Source organism: Panthera pardus, unplaced genomic scaffold, assembly GCF_024362965.1.
Source record: "Panthera pardus isolate Hobbes unplaced genomic scaffold, ASM2436296v1 HiC_scaffold_16, whole genome shotgun sequence".
Lineage (NCBI taxonomy): Eukaryota > Metazoa > Chordata > Mammalia > Carnivora > Felidae > Panthera > Panthera pardus.
Window position 1 is genome coordinate 78,044,844 of NW_026526721.1, and position 18,157 is coordinate 78,063,000.

Here is an 18,157-nt window from a genome sequence, read left to right on the forward strand (position 1 = left end):
CTCCTACTCAATCTTGGAAGGAAGGAGCCTAGGTGGGATGCCTCTTGTTGCTAGGCTGGAGTCAGGAAATTCTGGGCTTCCTTTTTCTCTTTGGTGGGAGATATAAGGAGTCTCGCCATTATGTTTTTCTTTCTCCAATCCTGGGGCCCTAAACCAGTTTGCCTTTTTCTTACCACCTTTAAGAGCTCTCCTTTCAGCTTTCTTTTATGTTGTTTATAGGGTTTATACTTGTGCTTAGAAAGGAGGTACACAATCTATGCCATCTTGTCCGGGTATCATTCTCTTTTCACCAGTAGATCACCTTCAATCTAGGTTGGTCTCTTTCCTATGCAGCTTTGCTAAAAGCCACAAGAAACAGCTAATAGATTCTAACATCATGAAAAGTATTGCATATTCCCCAGAAAAGTAAAGAAGCCTTCTCTGCCTTTCATCCAACTCAGCCAGTTCTACAATTTTTGGTCGGTCACTTATAACTTCTCCCTTCCTGGATCAATTTCTATATTCTTTAGGACTGTGGCTATAACCAAGATCAGCTGACACTTAAAAAGAACATTATTTTAAGAAGAGGGGTTACATATGGAATTGGGGAGGGGGGGTGCAGCTCACCAGATGGAAGAATCAGGTTTGATAGGTCAGAAATAGACAACTCCAGAAGTCTTAGTACGAGAAACATCCTGAGAGCCTCATCAGTCTTGCCCCTGAAATGAATGAACAGGGAAGTTCCACCCCCCCATCCTTGAGTTATACTATTAAGACTCAGATTTCTAGAAGAAAGGGTCTTTTTACCTACATTTGTCACAGACCCATCCCTTGGCCAAAAGAAGGAAGAGCTCTTTGATTAACAGTTTTCCCAAGGCAGCACATAATGGAAGAGAGACAATTCCTTAAAAAAAATTTCACAGGGCTCCATCACCCTCTTACACTCACTAACTAGCTCTCTAATTTGTGGTCTTCTCTTGATCTATACCACCACTGCTCTAAGTTTTGCCTTCCTATTTTCTTACCTAAAATAATATAGTCTTTGACCTAATCTCTCTTGTCAAGATTCTTTACATTCCAAGTGATAGAAACTCAACTCCAACTAGCACATGCACTCAAAGAAAAGGCATTAACTTACATAACTAGGAAGTTCAAAGAAACACCACAGCCACAGCTGGATCTAGGGGTTCAAAAGAAGTGTCTAGGACCCAGACTCTCTTCTCCAACTCTTACCCCTCCCTGACTTTTCTTCAAATGTAGAGTAAGATTTAGCTCCCTATCACAATTTCTTATCATGAGATCTTTATGACTTGGTACTTCTCCATCTGCATCTGGTACTTCACTCATCTGCATCTGTGACTTTGACTTTGGATACTAGCAACTCAAACTTCCTATATTCCCCCAAAGACTCCGAGCCTGGAACCCTTTGCTCGAAGCTGGAAAAATTCCCCTTCTTCAATGCGTGTTCGTTAAATTATTAGCTACTCTGCATGAAATCTACACAATGTCATAATCTGTCCTGTATCATTTTAAGAATACAGTAACAATAGTAGTTAACATGTAAGGGCTTCTGGTGCCAGACTGCCAATTCCAGCTACACAACCACGGACTGTGTGATCCTAGGCAAATTATATAACCTGCCTGTGCCTCAATTTCCTCATCTCTAAAATCGAAACAATATCATCTATTGAATTAATCCATGTGAAGTGCTTACAACTATGCCTAGTACATAGAAAGTACTCAGTAAATATTAATCATTCTTACTGCTATTTTTTAGGTCTCCTATGTGCCGAACACTTGGAACCATCTCGTGTGATCCTCACGACAATCTTGTAATGAGAAATACGATCATCCACATTTTCAACGTTAGGAAACCGAGGCTTGAGGAGATTGAATAACTTGCCCAAGGTCACGGACCTAGTAGTCAATGGAGTCGGAATTGGCACATATCTACCCTGGGACACCTTCATGACCATCGATGTCTTAATGCTAGTACCCAGAGGGGCAAAACTAGGTATGTTCAGAGAAAGAGAATTGTCTAAATGAAACTTCCTCAGTCTGCATTTGCTGCATCTTGCTTGTGAGCTGGTCTTTGCCCATACGGGCCTTGCTCAGTGCCTCTGAGTGTGCCTTCTACTTAATATATTTTGAGGTCCGTTTCACCAACCCAGCCTGAGCGGCAAAAGCATAAACCATCCATCTCTTCCCCAGCCTCAGGGATAAAGGCTGAGTGTGTGTTTTAAATACAGCTGTTGTAAGTTAGCCACATCCTGGGTAAGTCACCTTTACAGAAAACCCACTACTTTCCCAAGAAAGCATCAGCTTTATGAAACCAGCATTAAGGATTATTTTTCTTAAAACGGTTTCATGATGCAGGCCTCTTTGTTGGGGAACCCTTATTTGTGGAGACCATATGAATTTTAACAGTCCTCTGACCTTTCTAAATCCCTCGATCCAATGGGATGCTTTATGAGCCCACAAGGGGTACATACACAGTTATAAATATACAGAATAAAAGATAATTTTGTTAGGTTGGATGTTTGGTGCCATCGTATAATAAGTAGCTAAATTTTTCACTTTCTACCTGACTATGACACTGTTAGTGAGGTCAAACTACATTGTGGAGACTTGATCCCACAGAAGGGATCCATTGTTAAACTGGGAGAGGTGGTTTCAAGAATAGCAAAATGCCTGGCGCCTGGGTGGCTCAGTGGGTTGAGCATCCGACTTCAGCTCAGGTCACCATCTCGCGGTCCATGAGTTCGAGCCCCGCGTCGGGCTCTGGGCTGATGGCTCAGAGCCTGGAGCCTGCTTCCGATTCTGTGTCCCCCTCTCTCTCTGCCCCTCCCCCGTTCATGCTCTGTCTCTCTCTGTCTCAAAAATAAATAAACGTTAAAAAAAAATTAAAAAAAAAAAAAGAATAGCATAATGCTGGGTAGTGGAAAGATTCCAGAGTGCTAGGTTAAAACCTTGACTCTAGCAAATATTTCAATTACTTGTCACCTCTGAGACCTCATTCCTCTTGTAGGGGTCGTGTGGGTGGGAGTGTGTTACCTAATCTCTAAGCACCTTTCCAGTCTATGCATACAGAGCTCACAACTTGGTTTCAATTAACACACAGGGCAAAGGGAGACTTTGATGATCCAGAAGAAGTTCCTGCCATACATATATTTGCATGTTAATATACATACAAAAATAGGAACTGGCCTTCAGAAATGGCGATCACCCCTTCTTGTGATGGCAGTGGGCCATTTTCTCCTAGGGTTTTATTTCATTTTTTTGTTCCAGCGAAAGTTTTGCCCACAGCTGTTAACACTTTCTCCCTTGGGCCACACAGGAGAGTTGTTAAAGAATTTGCAGAAGGTGATGGGAGTATAGAAATGAGGCCACAGAATGTGTGGGGGAAAAAAAACACCCCATAATGGCTCTACAGGAAGTGCCTCCTCTTGCACGTGCCATCTTATTATCATCTCTGATGATTTCCCTTTTTATTGCCTTGTGTCTAGACAAAATAAAACTGCTGGAGTTTTACAAAATGATTTCCAATCCAAAAATGTTTTTTTTTTTCCTTCGTGTTACAGCCCAAAGGAGATATTTTCCACTCTAAAGATTCAGACCCAAAGAGATATGGTATCAGTGCAAACCTTATGGCTGAACCATACAAACATCATGTGCTGGCAACACAAACAGTAATAAGCCCAGGGTCTCAAATGCCGCTATGTGCTGAACATTTTTGGATTCACTTACTGATTCCCAAGATTTTTTTTTTTTTTTTTTTTTTTTACTTAGTCTGTACCATGTTTCAGGACACTCCCCAATCCTAATGGGCCTGAGAGAGCTTAGAGGAAGAATGATAGATGTGATGTCAAGCCGTTAATTTGGCAATACTTCCAGAAGGGAGCAAGAGTGATTAATTTTTACACTTCAGAAATTATTCCCCTTGGGGGGTGGAAACAAAACTCGAGATGCCATTGGAAGAGTAAAGCATGAGTAAGGGTAAAACATCTCAGGCACTTGGGATTGTATATCTTCTTCAAAATTCACATGGCGTGGAAGCTTTCCAAAGGTTCTGCAATCATTTTGATTGGTAGTCCAAGACGATGTAGTCCCAAAGGAGTGGGTGTGAACAAGAATAAAAATGTAAAATCCTACCCTGGTCTGGTCTAGGACTATGCATTCAAGCTGTTCATCTATCAGCACTGAGAGAATGTTTCAACCATTCCAATTGGCATTGCCTGGGTCCCTACTATGTTCCAACACTCATACTAGGCTCTATCATGGGGAGTCTAACATGATTCTTGACCTCAAGGAGTTTATAAAACAGCAGGGGATTTAGCACATGCATATGAATAATTATGATTCAAGGGAAAATGATGCGATCACAATGGATTCATAGGAGAGAGAGATTACTTTAGCTGGAATGATCCTTGACACTCTGTTCATTCATGTACTTAACATCTACTGAGACCTGTTAATTGGATCCAGCTCTCTGCTGAGAAGGAACCACACCCAAATGAGGGAGAGAGAGAACAGCAAGGGCACCTCTGGTTTTACAATAATGGAAGTAAGTGGGAAACACCCTCCTTTGCCTTTCTCTCCTTCCAGTTCCTACTCCCATACTACCTTGTAAGTTGTTCCTGAGAATGCTGTTTTGAAACTGGATTGCACGTGAATTCTTGCCTTGGGGTCTGCTTTGAGGACCCCAGCTTAAGTGGGGAACATCACAGAATTTTCAGAATGAAGAAGATGGAATGTGAGAAGACACTAGAATAAGGCAGCACACTGCGGCAGTGAGGGCTTTAGACTGGGAATTAGGAGACAGCATCTCACAGTTCATTGGCAACCTTGGGAAAGCCCCTCCTATTTCTGGCCTAAGTGCCCACACACAAAACTTTTAATTTGGTCCAGAGGAACTAGGTAACTAAATACCAGCTAAAATCTCACTTGAAAAAATTGTTTGGTTAAGGCAAATAGATATTTTTTTAAAGACCGTATACACACAGAAACACACGTCTCAGTAATATACATGTTAAATCTCTGGCTTTTATATCCATTCTTATAGCATCCTTCTCCATCTACTTGACTTTGACAAAAAGAGCCATATCTGTATTTTCAGAAAAACAACAACAACAACAACAACAATAACAAAACATTAAGCTCCATGGATTTCAAGATCTTTCTCTGCCTTACGGAGGGGTCTTACTCATTCCAAAGCTTTTCCACTTCCGCTCTGGGTTCAGTGAAGAATCACGGACTCCTATATCATTTTTTCTTGGTGTTAGGGAGGCAGTTGAAAGAGTTGACGAATAGCCATAAAACAAAAATTGCCTTCTCTGGGCAGCTTCCACTACAGGAAGAGCATAATGGAAAATACCTTTCATCTTAGAACTTTCAAAAAAGAAACTGGTAAATCTTTCAGAGAAGCATTGAAAACACTGTTGTGATGTTTCTGTTACACAATCTTTCAATTTCCCTGGTTTGTCAGATGAATCATTCCTCTTTCCCTGTATTGCTCTGCTGGGTTTTTGACTTAAAGAATTCCCTGAATAACTATTCCCTACAACTCAGGCCAGGAAAAATTTCCTAGATACTTCCGAGAAATAGCGAGCTCTGCCTCATATATTTAACCACTGGATCTTCGTGACAGTCCTAAGATTCAGACCCATTTGTCAGCCTCACTGGACCACAGGGTGCTCTCTGAGTCCACACAGACTGTGTATAACTCAGTGCCCAAGAGGAGTAGAGAGATGACCAGCACTAGCTGGCTACTGACCAGTAGACTCTGAAATTAAATCTTGCTGCAATTGACCTAGAGATTCAGTGTGCACAAGATCAACTGTTGATCCCCAACTCTACCCGAGCCTCTACCTCGGTTTCCTCAAATCGCTGGTCCCCAACTCTGCCTCTTTGGGAAGCCCCAGAAGTCTGCAGGGCTCTAGCCAATTCCATTTCCAGGAGCTGTCCCCGTGGCCAAGGCCCTGCACTGTCTGGATCCTGCCTCTCCCCCTGACCTTGGGCAGCACCCTCCTGCTCCTGCTGCTGGATTTTCCTTTGCTCTTCCTCACCTTACTTTTCTGGTGCCAGCCCCTGCCTGAGCTCAGTGTGGATATTGGGCCCTTGAATATAGACCACAGCCTGCCCAAATGCCAAACTCTTGCCGCAGGCAGGTTTCCTCAGCCCTCAACCCATTCAGCCCCCGCCTATCCCCTCCAGTGCAGTTCTTACTGCTGTAATCCAAGTATACTCAGAAATGCAACACTGTTTCAGTAACCCACACATAACTTTCTTTACAATGGGGACGGGCAATCTAGGGTGAATATATATTAGTGACAATGGTGATGATTAAAATAGTCACAGTTTAGCAGGTTGTTAACTCTGTGCCAGCCTCTGATCCATGTACTGTAGAGGTATTTTCCCATTTGACAGATTGAGAACTGAGGTTTAGAGATCAAACAACCCGTTCCAGTATCACTACTAATACTGATGGAGTCAAAACTGAATCCAAACATCTAATTCCAATATCTGTCCTCTTTTCCACTTATGCATAAAATGTGTAAATCTTGACTATTCACAAGAACGTTTTTGAGCCTTATAGTCCTCCTTTTCCCCAAGTAATGAATAGCAATTACATAAGTCATTTGCTCCTGCCGATGAAATGGAAAACTAGACCTGGCCATAGATGAATTCACTGAAATCCTTGCACTAGAATGCTCTGCATTTGGCAATTATATGGTATTAATGCTGAGAATAAAATCATATTTGCTTGGGAAGTCCTTTAGTGCTCTTAGACCTACAATATCATGTTTGCTATACAGGATGTTTATAGTGTAGCCCTTTAATATATATATATGTATTTACATACACACACACACACACACACATATATATATATATATATATATATATATATATGCATTCATTAAAAATAGACCTTAGCCAATGAAGGACGCAGTTAAATAAACTCTCTAGGGGTACATTTCTGCTTATGCCAGATACATTAGATCATCCAGGGTAGCAGAGTTTTATTTGGTCATTTTCCAGGAATATTCGTGAACACTCTGATCACTTGAATGAGTTAATTTTCTTCACCCAGGATGAGCATTACAGTTTCAAAGAGCAAACCACACTTTGACATAAAATATAATACTATGGTCCTTTCATGGAGTACTGCCATTATAGGTTTAAATGAATTAACTCTAATCCTTTGTACGGATTATATCATGCCCCTTCTCAAACATACCCAGTGGCTGTCCATTTTCGATGTAATACAAAGAGTCTGTCATCATCATTTCTTCCCAAGAAGACTACCAACTGACTTTCTGAACTTCTTCTCCACTTCAGGCACCCTAGACCGCAGCTCTTTTCTCTACACAATAGCTCTTCCTACCTCAGCTAACACTTTCTTAACCAGGTTATCCTCTTGCTAATTTTTACCCTCCTTACATATGAAAAACAGACCTGTCCTGCAAGGTGCATCTCGAATTCCTTCTTTTCCATGATGTCCCACCCATGCAACATCTCTAGCTCTGAAGCCCCTGTGATACTGGACTTCTCTCTTTCTTATAACAAAGGTCACAGACTACCTTATAATTACTATTTTATGGATACACATCCTCTCTTTCTTTACTGTTACTTCTTTGAGGAGATGGACTGACTTTGGATATCAAAATTCGTTTATTAATCAAACATCTCCTCGACATCTGCCTTGTGCCTATTATTCATAGGAGACATAGATCCCAGTAAAACCTTGACCTTGGATCGTCAGATAGAAAAATGAGACATGAAAAAAAATTAAGTTCCTTGTGTAAGTCTTGAGTAGCGGGTATAGCTCAAGTGCTGTAGGTGGCACTCGTCATTCATAGGCCTCCTTACTTGGAGAGAACCGACTCTCTTCTCTGGTAATGAAAGTCACTTCTCTTAATGACATCCTTGTGGAAACTTTTGGCTCTGCTCAGTAGCCATCTTTGGATCCCAACCCAACTACTAGTTTTAAAGGGTGATTCAACCGCTAGCCCCAAGTAGAAATGCCAATGTCACCGTGCCCTTCTCCAATTCAAAAGAGTGGGCGTCATAGAATTCCAGTGCCATTCCAATGCCGAAATTGAGGTGGTGAATGGCATGCTTTCAACATACACAAGCCAGTCCCCGGAGTCAGTTGTCGCCCAAAAAATTTCAATAGGCTAAGCAGAGGATGGACTTTGGTGACAGTGTGCTTCTTAGTAAATCAACAAATTATTCTTTCATCTGGGGTGAAAATATGAAAAATAAAGAGAACACTTAATGTCACAGAAGGTCAGATCCCATAAAGGGCCTGTGTGATACATCGTCCAACCTTGTCATTTTAGCAGATGGAAAAACTGAGGCTCAGAAAGAAATACTTGAACCAGGTCACAAAGAAAGCCAGCGGGACTGTAGGGAGCCTCTCACAACCTGACACCCTTAATTCCCAGTCTCCAGGTCTTTGCAATACCCCTTATGTCCCTCTTTTAGTCTGTACTGTCTCCATATTTTCCCCTCAAAAATAGAATCTTATTTTCATAAAACCTCAGACATTGTTAGGTATTTTGTGCTTCAGATTTACCTTAGCTCTTAGTTTGGATTTAGTCTCTATATGTTCCTTCCTCTGTTTTCTGAGCAGAACCCATTTAATTTTGACCTTAGAAGCCAGGTGAAAGTAGAAAGACCTTAGAGTTAGCATGCGCCACAGCGGCATTCTCCTTTGCTTTACAAAATATTTGCAGAATAAACAACAGTGAACAGTATCTCAGTGTCTCCAGCCACAAGTGGTGGTAGGAACCAGGTCTATTCCAATCTACTTGTTTCAGCTGCCCCCTGTATGCAGGTCTTTGGGCCGAGACCAGAATTCCAGGACCAGTCCTGCTGGTGAGCTACCATGCCTCTCATGCAAGTAACTCTACCCCTCCCTGGATATCAGTTTCCTCCTTCTGCAAAATAAGGTTCCTCCCAGTCTCAGCAGATTATGTGTTGTGATATGATGCTTTATCTAAACACTTAAAGAAATTATTTTATGTTCTGTTTTGTTGCATACTTTTCTTCCAGCAAGACTGAGCTCCTTCTCCCCAGGGATCATTAGTAGGCCCCAAGTAGCTGAGATGTAATATAAAGAAGCTGTCAGGAGTCCCGGACACAAGAACCAACTCTAATACCTGATGGCCCAGTAATTTACATAGCACCCCTTCCGTGGGATTCTACTTGCTTATCCACAGACATAAGATAATACCTCCTCTTTGCTTTTCATTCATACTTCATTTTCATTTATTGAAAATCTACATTAAACCAGAATTGGTGGGAGATTTTTGAGACATAACAGCTATCTAAGTAATCTACAAATTAGGAAACATCTTATAGACAGAAAATATTACCAAGATTTTTATTCACCTCTGACTTACAACTTCCTATATGTCTAGCAGATGCGGATGACTAAAAGAAGGATAAAACATGCTAAGCTAGTGGAAAAATGAATGCAACCAAAAAGCAGGTAATTGGCAAAGAAATTTATTCTTGGTAGTTCAAAAAATACATTAAAGTTGTCATTATGGGGGAAAGCTCATCTTCCTTTGACTTTCTGATACTTATTTTATGTCTTGATGTTTTTGTTTTTTTTTTTTTCCAATTCTTAAAGATGAGAGATTTTAGCTTTTCAATGCTTAGGGCCTCTTAAGAACTTAACCAGCCCTGTTATCCAGCAGGTAATGCAATTCAATTCACTTTATGGAGCACCCCATTGGTTCAGAAAGAGATCTCAAAGGGGTGGGCATTAGTGACCCAGAAAGATCCCAAGCATGGGGGGAGGGAAGTTGATTTTTACATCAGAAGCCAAATTATTAGGTTTGAGATTTGTGTCCAGTTTTATATGTGACACGCAGACAAGGACAAATGGCTCAATGTGTGAATCTAAGGACTCTGTGCAGGGCAGTTGAAGAATCTGCTGGGTCTTTCCCCCTTTTTGAAAGTCTATCATGGTAAAGTCAGGTTGTCCGAAAGAGATTACACTCTCGTCTGCCACCAGAGGGCCCCATCACCAGGTAATAGGGCCAAAAATTGCCAGCGTCTGAGTGAATGACTCAGATGAGGAAGCATCCATGTCCCCCCTTGAAGGTGGCAGTTAAAGCCATGACCTTGAAGGTGGCAGTTGAAGCCATGAGCACCTCACCCTTGCTCTGTGTGTGGTTTTGGTTTTCTCCCTAGTTAATAACAGTAGTAGCACCCCCATTTTCGATGCTACGCGACATATATCTTATTTAATCCTCACAAGAGTCCTGTGAAGTGGGTAATACTGCTTTCTGCTTTTACAGATAAAGAAACTGAGACTGACGGTGGTTAACAGTATGCCCAAACCACACAGCCGGAAAGGGACAGGATTAGGACTGGAACCTGAGGCTCCGATTTCAAAGTTCAAATCCATAGTCACAGGGTTATGTTTTTCCTGGATAATGGGAGCAGCTTTTAGTTCATCATCTTGGGCCCTGCAGTAAGGTTAGGAAATGTAAGGACCATACTAACTGAGAATCCAGCTTATAAAATGAGCCAGTTTCTAGGGGGAAGTGGGCTTCTCAACTAAGAGAAAAGGGAGCAGAGAAAGGAGAAGGAAAGGAGAGCAGGTGGAGGAGACTCGTGCTTCCCTCAAATGGCTGTGCTGGTCTGCACTTCAAGCATTCCTGGAGCAAGGGCGTTTCAGCTCTAACTGTAACTGCTGACAGCCTAAAATTGAGACAAGTCTGAAGCCCAGACCTAGAGAGGAGTGTCTTGAGAAATAAGGCAATCTAAGAAATAATAGCCAAAGTCCAGGCAGAGATGCCTGAAACTGCTTCTGAGCTGGAGAGGAGAAATGGTATTAAGGACCATTGATGCCTTGCCTTAGACTCATTACCCAACTCAATCCCTAGGGACCTGTGCTCAAATCCTGAGAAAAGAAAAACCTGCAAATAAGACCTGAGTGGGGTGTATTCACCCATTATGTCCATGAGGCTTTGGAGTAAGGGGTCGCCTCACTGTGGAATCAGTGGAAGAGACAGTGGCCCAGAATTGGGAGACATTGCATGTTACGATAATGGCCACATCTTGCAGACATCAGCAACAGGAGCACCAGTACCATCAGTGGTCCTAGATGTGGCAGGCAGGCACATGGTGCTCTTAACCATAGACAGAATGGCATTTTTACTCTATTGGTAGATGCCAAGGGCCTTAGCCACAGCAGGAAGCAAAGCAATGTCCTGAGGTGGGATTAAGAGGCCAAGAGAGAACCCCAAGAGAACCCTTGGTATAACACCCATGGCACCATTCAAGAGGAACACCAGCAGCAGCATAGTAATGAAACTACCAGGGAAATAGGTACTTTGGCAACCAAGACTGAGGAGGCATATTTGTGCATCCGTAGGTATACCTCTGGGCCACCTGAAAATAATTGGGGGGATAGGGAGGATTAGAGATCCAATATTTTACTGTGTTCTTAAAATGTCTAGAGGAAGATGAAAGTCTATTTAACTTTCATTAAAATTAACTCATCTTCATTAAAATTCATTCCATTCATCCACCATGGTGAGGACATCCTGGAGAAGACAAGATTGATAAGGAACATGATCTCTCACTTCATGAAGGAGGTGAGACCCAAGAGTTATAACCTGGCTCAAGAGTAGCAGGGAGGGAGCTTTCCTGCCATAGTGTCTATCAGGAATGGCTTACACAGCTTTCCTGAGGATGAGAAGATAGGTCCTAAAGTAATGGATCAATGGCCTGGTTCCAGCAAATTTCTTCATTAGGGAATGGATGTTTGTAGAGAGAATTCCATAGTGGGCGAGGGTTGCGTCAGTTCACTTGTTGGAAACTTCCAGCTCTAATGTTCTGGGGTTCTTGGAAATTTTTTAAAGCCAGAAAGGAAGCTACCTGAGAATGATCTCCTTTCTGAGATGCCATTTGGATGAGGACAAAATTCACCTGTTTTCCTGAAATAGACACGAAAGGCTTTCTAGAAATGACAGGAAGGCAAGTGAACATTCTCTCATAATAAGCTGGTGTTCAAAACTAGAATTCTGCTAAAACTGGAAAGACTGGCTCTTGGTACACGTTTTCAGAGCCATAATCATGTATGAAGTTGTTTCCCTTTTGCTATGCAAAGGGAAAGAGCAGAAGGGCACTGCAATTTTGATGGAACCTCCAAATGTCTGCACTCAATGATGCCATGGATTTCTCTTTTATTTTACTGTCACTGAAACCTATATTCTGCCATTTCCCCCTGGGTTAAGAATTGTCTCCATCCTGTGATAACGTCTGCTTTTTTAAATGTTCTACTGACTTCCTAACACTTTTGATATATTAACTTCCTAGACACTTCCTAATAGGGCGCTGAAAAGGTTGGGAGAGTGCCAGAGAAGGGGCAGTATCTGGTCCTTGACAATACCCTAGGACTGAGGTGAATGGAGCAATCAAAGAAAATTCAACAAGAATACAAGCCTGCAGACACAGAAAGTCAGCTCCAGCTTTACAATGGTCTTTTCTCTCTGAATGTTTTCATAGAGCAACATCTCCCTACCCAAACTCTAATGCTCTGGCTATCCTTGTACATTTCACCTATGACCCTGTGTTTCTCTAGGGTATAGATCCAAGAGAGGAATTTCTGGGTCATGGGATACACACATATTCAATAACCTGACAGATTGTGGTCCAGAATGGCTCATCAGTTTCCACTCCCCTGCCCCACTCCCAGCGGTGCATGAGGATTCTCCTTTCACCACATCTGTGCCAACAATATTACCATTTGACTTTCTAATTTTTATCAATCTGATGGGTGTAAGATGAGTCTCATGGTTTTATTTTATACCCCTCTGATTACTTGTGATGTTGGGGATCTCTTCATGAGATGAGCATGTAGGTAATTTGGGTTTCCCCTTCTGTGAATCACCTTTTCATATTCTTTTATTAATTCTTCTTTTTTTTTTTCTTGTTGACTTGCAGGAATTGCTTAATTATTCTAGATATTAATCCCTTTGTCAGTTTTAAGTGTTGTAATTATCTTCTCCCAGTCTGTCTCCCATCTGTTATCTTCATCTACAATGCCCTTCATTGAACAGAAATTCTTAAGTTTTATGTAGCTAAATCCATTTTCCCCATTTAGTTTGCACTTTTTGGGGTACTGCTCAAGAAATCATTTCCCACCCCGAAGTCACCAAGGTGTTTTTCAACATTTTCTTATCAGTTTATAATCTATCTGTATATTTAGGTGTGTAAGGCATTCAAAATTTTATCAATTTCCATTTTTCTCCATTTGCTAAGCCACTTAGACGTTACTATATGTTAAAAGATCTGTCTTTCCTCCAGTGATTTATGTTAATCTATTACATATGAGGAAATCATATAATTTATAATCCAAACTGGGAGAGATTTGAGAGTAAAAGATGATATTGTAATTTTGCTAAGCCAACAGGCATAAAGTCAGGTCTTTCTCAGACAAATTACAATAGCTACCTTAATTTTATACCGTGTTTTATGTGGGACTATCTACGGCCCTTTAATCTGCTCTATTATTCTATTTATTTATTTATTTATTTATTTATTTATTTACTTATTTATTTATTTATGCGACTTTGTTTTATTTTATTATTATACAATAATATAGGGTAGAGCAAATACTCCCTTTTGCTCATCTATTCCAAGATTGTCATTTACTTAGGAACTTTCATTTTTCAAAATATACTTTAGACCTAGTATTTCAAGTTTCTCTGCAGAAGCTCTAATTGGAATTCCATGTGCGATTTATTCAACTTGAGAAAATTTGACATCTTTAAAATGTTAACTTAGCTCATCTATGAACATGGTTTATCTCTACATTTTTTTCAGATCTTGTATGCCTTTTGTACAGATACTAATTTCTCCAAAATCATTTTGTATGCTTTTTATTAGTTTAATGACTTTATATTTTTAAGTTTTATTGGCATTTTGTGAATAACAAATATATATTTTATTTATTCTTGGTGAGAGTATTGTTGGTTGTAGTAAGATCATCTTTTAACCAGAACTAGAGTTCTACATCAGTGTAAAAGATTATGCTAGTTTCCATAAATAGGTATGTCCTCTGAATCTTTTTTTTCTTTTCCAATATTGATACTTCCTTGTGTTTCTTGTTTCATTTTATTGGTTATAGACTCTAGCATTCAGTCAACCAGTAATAGTGACACAAGGCTTTCTTATCTTGTAAGAAATATATCTAAAATTTCTTCTTTAAATAAGATGTTTGCTGGAAATATTTTATATATAGCTTTTAACTAGTTAATCAGATTCTCTTCTATATCTAACTTTGTAAAAAATTATAAGTCAGAATTGAGTTTTATTCAATAATTCTCTGCCTCTATTGAATTAAGCATGTGATTGATTTCCTTAAATTAATATATTGTTCTTTAAAAGGTAATGTTGCACTTTGTGATCTATTATTTACTCGAGGATTTCCATATCTATGTTTATAAATAAAATAGGCCTAAAATTTTCTTGCAGACAACATTTTTATATACTCAAAAAATCAATGTTAAACTAGACTCAGAAAATGACTTAATGATTTCAGCAGCTCAGCTTCTTTTATTCTTTCACTAAGACAGTGTATTAAAAAAATGCTTATTTCTTAATTTTTTAAAAAATCAGTTACAAATTATTTGGGCCTATGATCTTGGTAAGGGGTCGGGGTTGGGATGAGGACTTTTTTGATAATCGTTACAGTTTCTATTATGTTTTTTAAAGTTGATTTTATTTTATTTTAAATTTTCTATTTCTTCTGCTGATTCTGGATTAAAAAATATTTGTATCTATTTCATCTAGGTTTATCAGTTAATATGTCTTCAATGGTATTTGTTGTTTTTGTAATCTGCATTATACCTGTAATTATATAATCATAAATCCCACCTATGATTATACATGGTTCATTACATCTATAGTAATAGCTTTTGTTCATTCTGTATTGTGTGAATTTTCATTTTCTTTTTATTTTCTTTCTTTATCAGTATTACTAGTTCCCTATATAACTTATTCATCTTTCTGAAGAACCCAAACTTATTTTTTACACTCATCTGTATATTGTTATTGTTCCTTACTTTATTAATTTTATCTCCTCTTTATGATTTCCTTCTTCCTTGTTTGTTTGGGATAATGCAACACTGTTGCTGTTTTTCTTTTTTAGTAGAAATCTTTTTTTAAATTTTTATTCCTACAGATGTATTTAACGCACCAAATTTTTATCTAAATGCTGTTGTTCAAATTTCTTGTGCCTTTGCTTCCTTTTATCTGTTTGAATGAACAGTTTTCAAGGACTCTTCAGCTCCAGATATTAATTTACCTTTATTCCACCATTGTGCTGTACGTTGTCTCTTTATACATTTTGAGCATACATTGATATGTTGGAAGCAGATATGTTTATGGTTGTTATATATTCTTGATCTGTAGGTCATGTTATCAGTTTATTAGACCTATCTTTTCTCCTGACTATAATTTTTCTCCACTTCTAATTTGTTCAACTTTGAAATTGCTACTCTGACTTACTATCAGATCATATCTACTATCTTTTTTATGCCTTTATGTTTAATCTTTCTGTGTATTTTTTAAAATAAATATAGCTTGTATTTATCATGTAAAGGTGCATCTTGGGTATTTAAAAATAATTTTTTTAACATTTATTTATTGTTGAGAGAGCATGAGCAAAGGAGGGGCAGAGAGAGAGGGAGACACAGAATCTGAAGTAGTCTTTAGGCTCTGAGCTGTTAGCACAGAGCCCAATGTGGGGCTCAAACCCATGAACCGCGAAATCATGACCTGAGCCGAAGTCGGACACTTAACCAACTGAGCCACCCAGGTGCCCCACAGTGGATCTTGTTTTTAATCCCACCTGAAAAAGTCTGTTTGGGGTTGGTGGCTATAATCCATTTATATTTATTTTACTTACTGCTTTATTAGAACTTACTACTACCAAATAGTTTTTTTTGTTTTCTATTTACAAAAGGCGTCTACTTATTTTCTTTGCAATATACCTTCCATTGGATAGATCAGGTTTCTTTCTGAGTATTTGAAAATAATGCATTCTGGGGTTACCTGGGTGGCTCAGTTAAGCATCCAACTCTTGATTTCAACTCAGGTCATGATCTCACAGTTCATGAGATAAAGCCCCCTGGGTTTATTCTTAAATTATCAAGATGCATAGCTATATTTAAAACACAAACATTTAAAAAGTGAATCAATATCTATGTATTTTCATTAACTAGAGAAGTGTTTTAACATGTTCTCATGTACGGTTTATCTCCCTCTGCACCTCCATAACTTGTTGGTATCATTGGTAACATAGAACATAGACTATTCTATACCTTTGTATTTTATTAAGTGGGGTAATGACTTTACTAAGTTACTTGCTTGGTTTTCTCCAATATCCATTCTCCCTTTTTCCTGCGGGGGTAGAGCTCCTGGCTTTTAGTTCAGCACACAATCACCCAAAATCAAGGTCACATTTCCCAAGCTCCTTTGCCACATAACCATGTGATAAAGTTCTGTCCAGAGATATGTGAGAAAAGATGTGTGCAATTTCTGGAGCGTGTACTTAAAAATTAAGGACATGACCTTTCTTTTCCACTTCCTTCAACTCGAAACATGTATGTAGTTGTGAGACATTTTGACCATTGATGAAATATACACCCTTAATAAGGGAGATTAGCAAGATATAAAAAGCCAGGATTTTTTGGCAACCTGGGGAAGCAAAACTCTCCCACCAGCCCTGGACCACCTACCACCTAATTCTTATCTGAGAGAGAGAAAGAGATGATTCATCCCTTGTATGTTAGTTTTCTATGGCTCCTGTAACTAATGATCACAACCTTAGTAGCTTCAGTAAATCTACTCTCATTTGGTTTTGGTGACCAGAAGTCCTAAATTCAAGGTTCAGGCAGGGCTGTATTCCTTGTGGAGGCTCTAGGGATAGATCTGTTTCTCTGCCTTTTCCAGGATCTAGAGTCTGCTTGCCTTCCTTAGACCACGGCCTCTTGCTTGTGTCACTCCAACCTCTCCTTCACTTAATCATGTCTTATAAAGGATCCTCGTGATTACATTGCACTCAGATAACCCATAGTACTCTCCTTATCTTAAAATCTGCAACTTAGTCACATTTGCAAAGTCTCCTTTACCATGTAAGGTAACATATTTATGAGTTCTAAGATTAGGCTGTAGATATCTTGGGAAGGACCATTGTTCTATCTACAACATCTTATTTAAATGGGGTGCCTGGGTGGTTCAGTCGGTTCAGCCTCCAACGTCAGCTTAGGTTATGATCTCACAGTCTGTGAGTTTGAGCCCCACATTAGTCTCTGTGCTTACAGCTCAGAGCTGGAGCCTGCTTCAGGATCTGTGTCTCCCTCTCTCTCTGTCCCTCCCCTGCTTGCATGCTGTCTCTCTGTCTCCCAAAAATGAATAAATATTTTTTAAAAAAATTAATGACTGTTATGTTTGGTCATCTTTACACATGGCTGGCCTAAATTCTAATATTCCCCATATTTCCCCCACTCTATTAATTTATTCTTATTAATGCTTACTTTTATTATCTTTATTGCCTCTTTTCTTGTTAAGGCACTTCTTTCAAGAGTGCTTCCAAAGAAGTTCTTTGTTTGAAAAACTCTTTTCAATATGTCATATACACTCTGCTTCCCCACTTAAACAAGGCTGCTTGAAATGTTCTCTTTTGGTCTCAATCATCCCTCCACAGGGCCAATAATCAATGGTACTATTAAAGAAACCTACCTTGTTCAAATTTATATGCCAAGGGCCTAAAACAGTATCTAGAACACAGTATTCACTCAGTACAAGCTTGCTGAGTGAAGCACTGAATTAGTCTTAATACGACAGTACAACCAAAAGGGGAACTCCAACAACATAAGGAATATGGCAAGAAAGACACTATAGAAAATGTTCATCTACCACTCAAGTCTTACATGTCTTGACTTCCAGATATATCCATGTCTATATATAAAATGGGCTTGATATAAATGTATAAATATAATATCAATCTTGCATATATGAAGTATATGTGTGTCATATGTTCTGTAAGGTACATAGGAATTGTCTTTTCAACTTTATAGGATTCTCAGTGTCCCTTTTTATTTTTTATTGAATATTCTCTCCAGCAATTGATGATGCTGTGCTG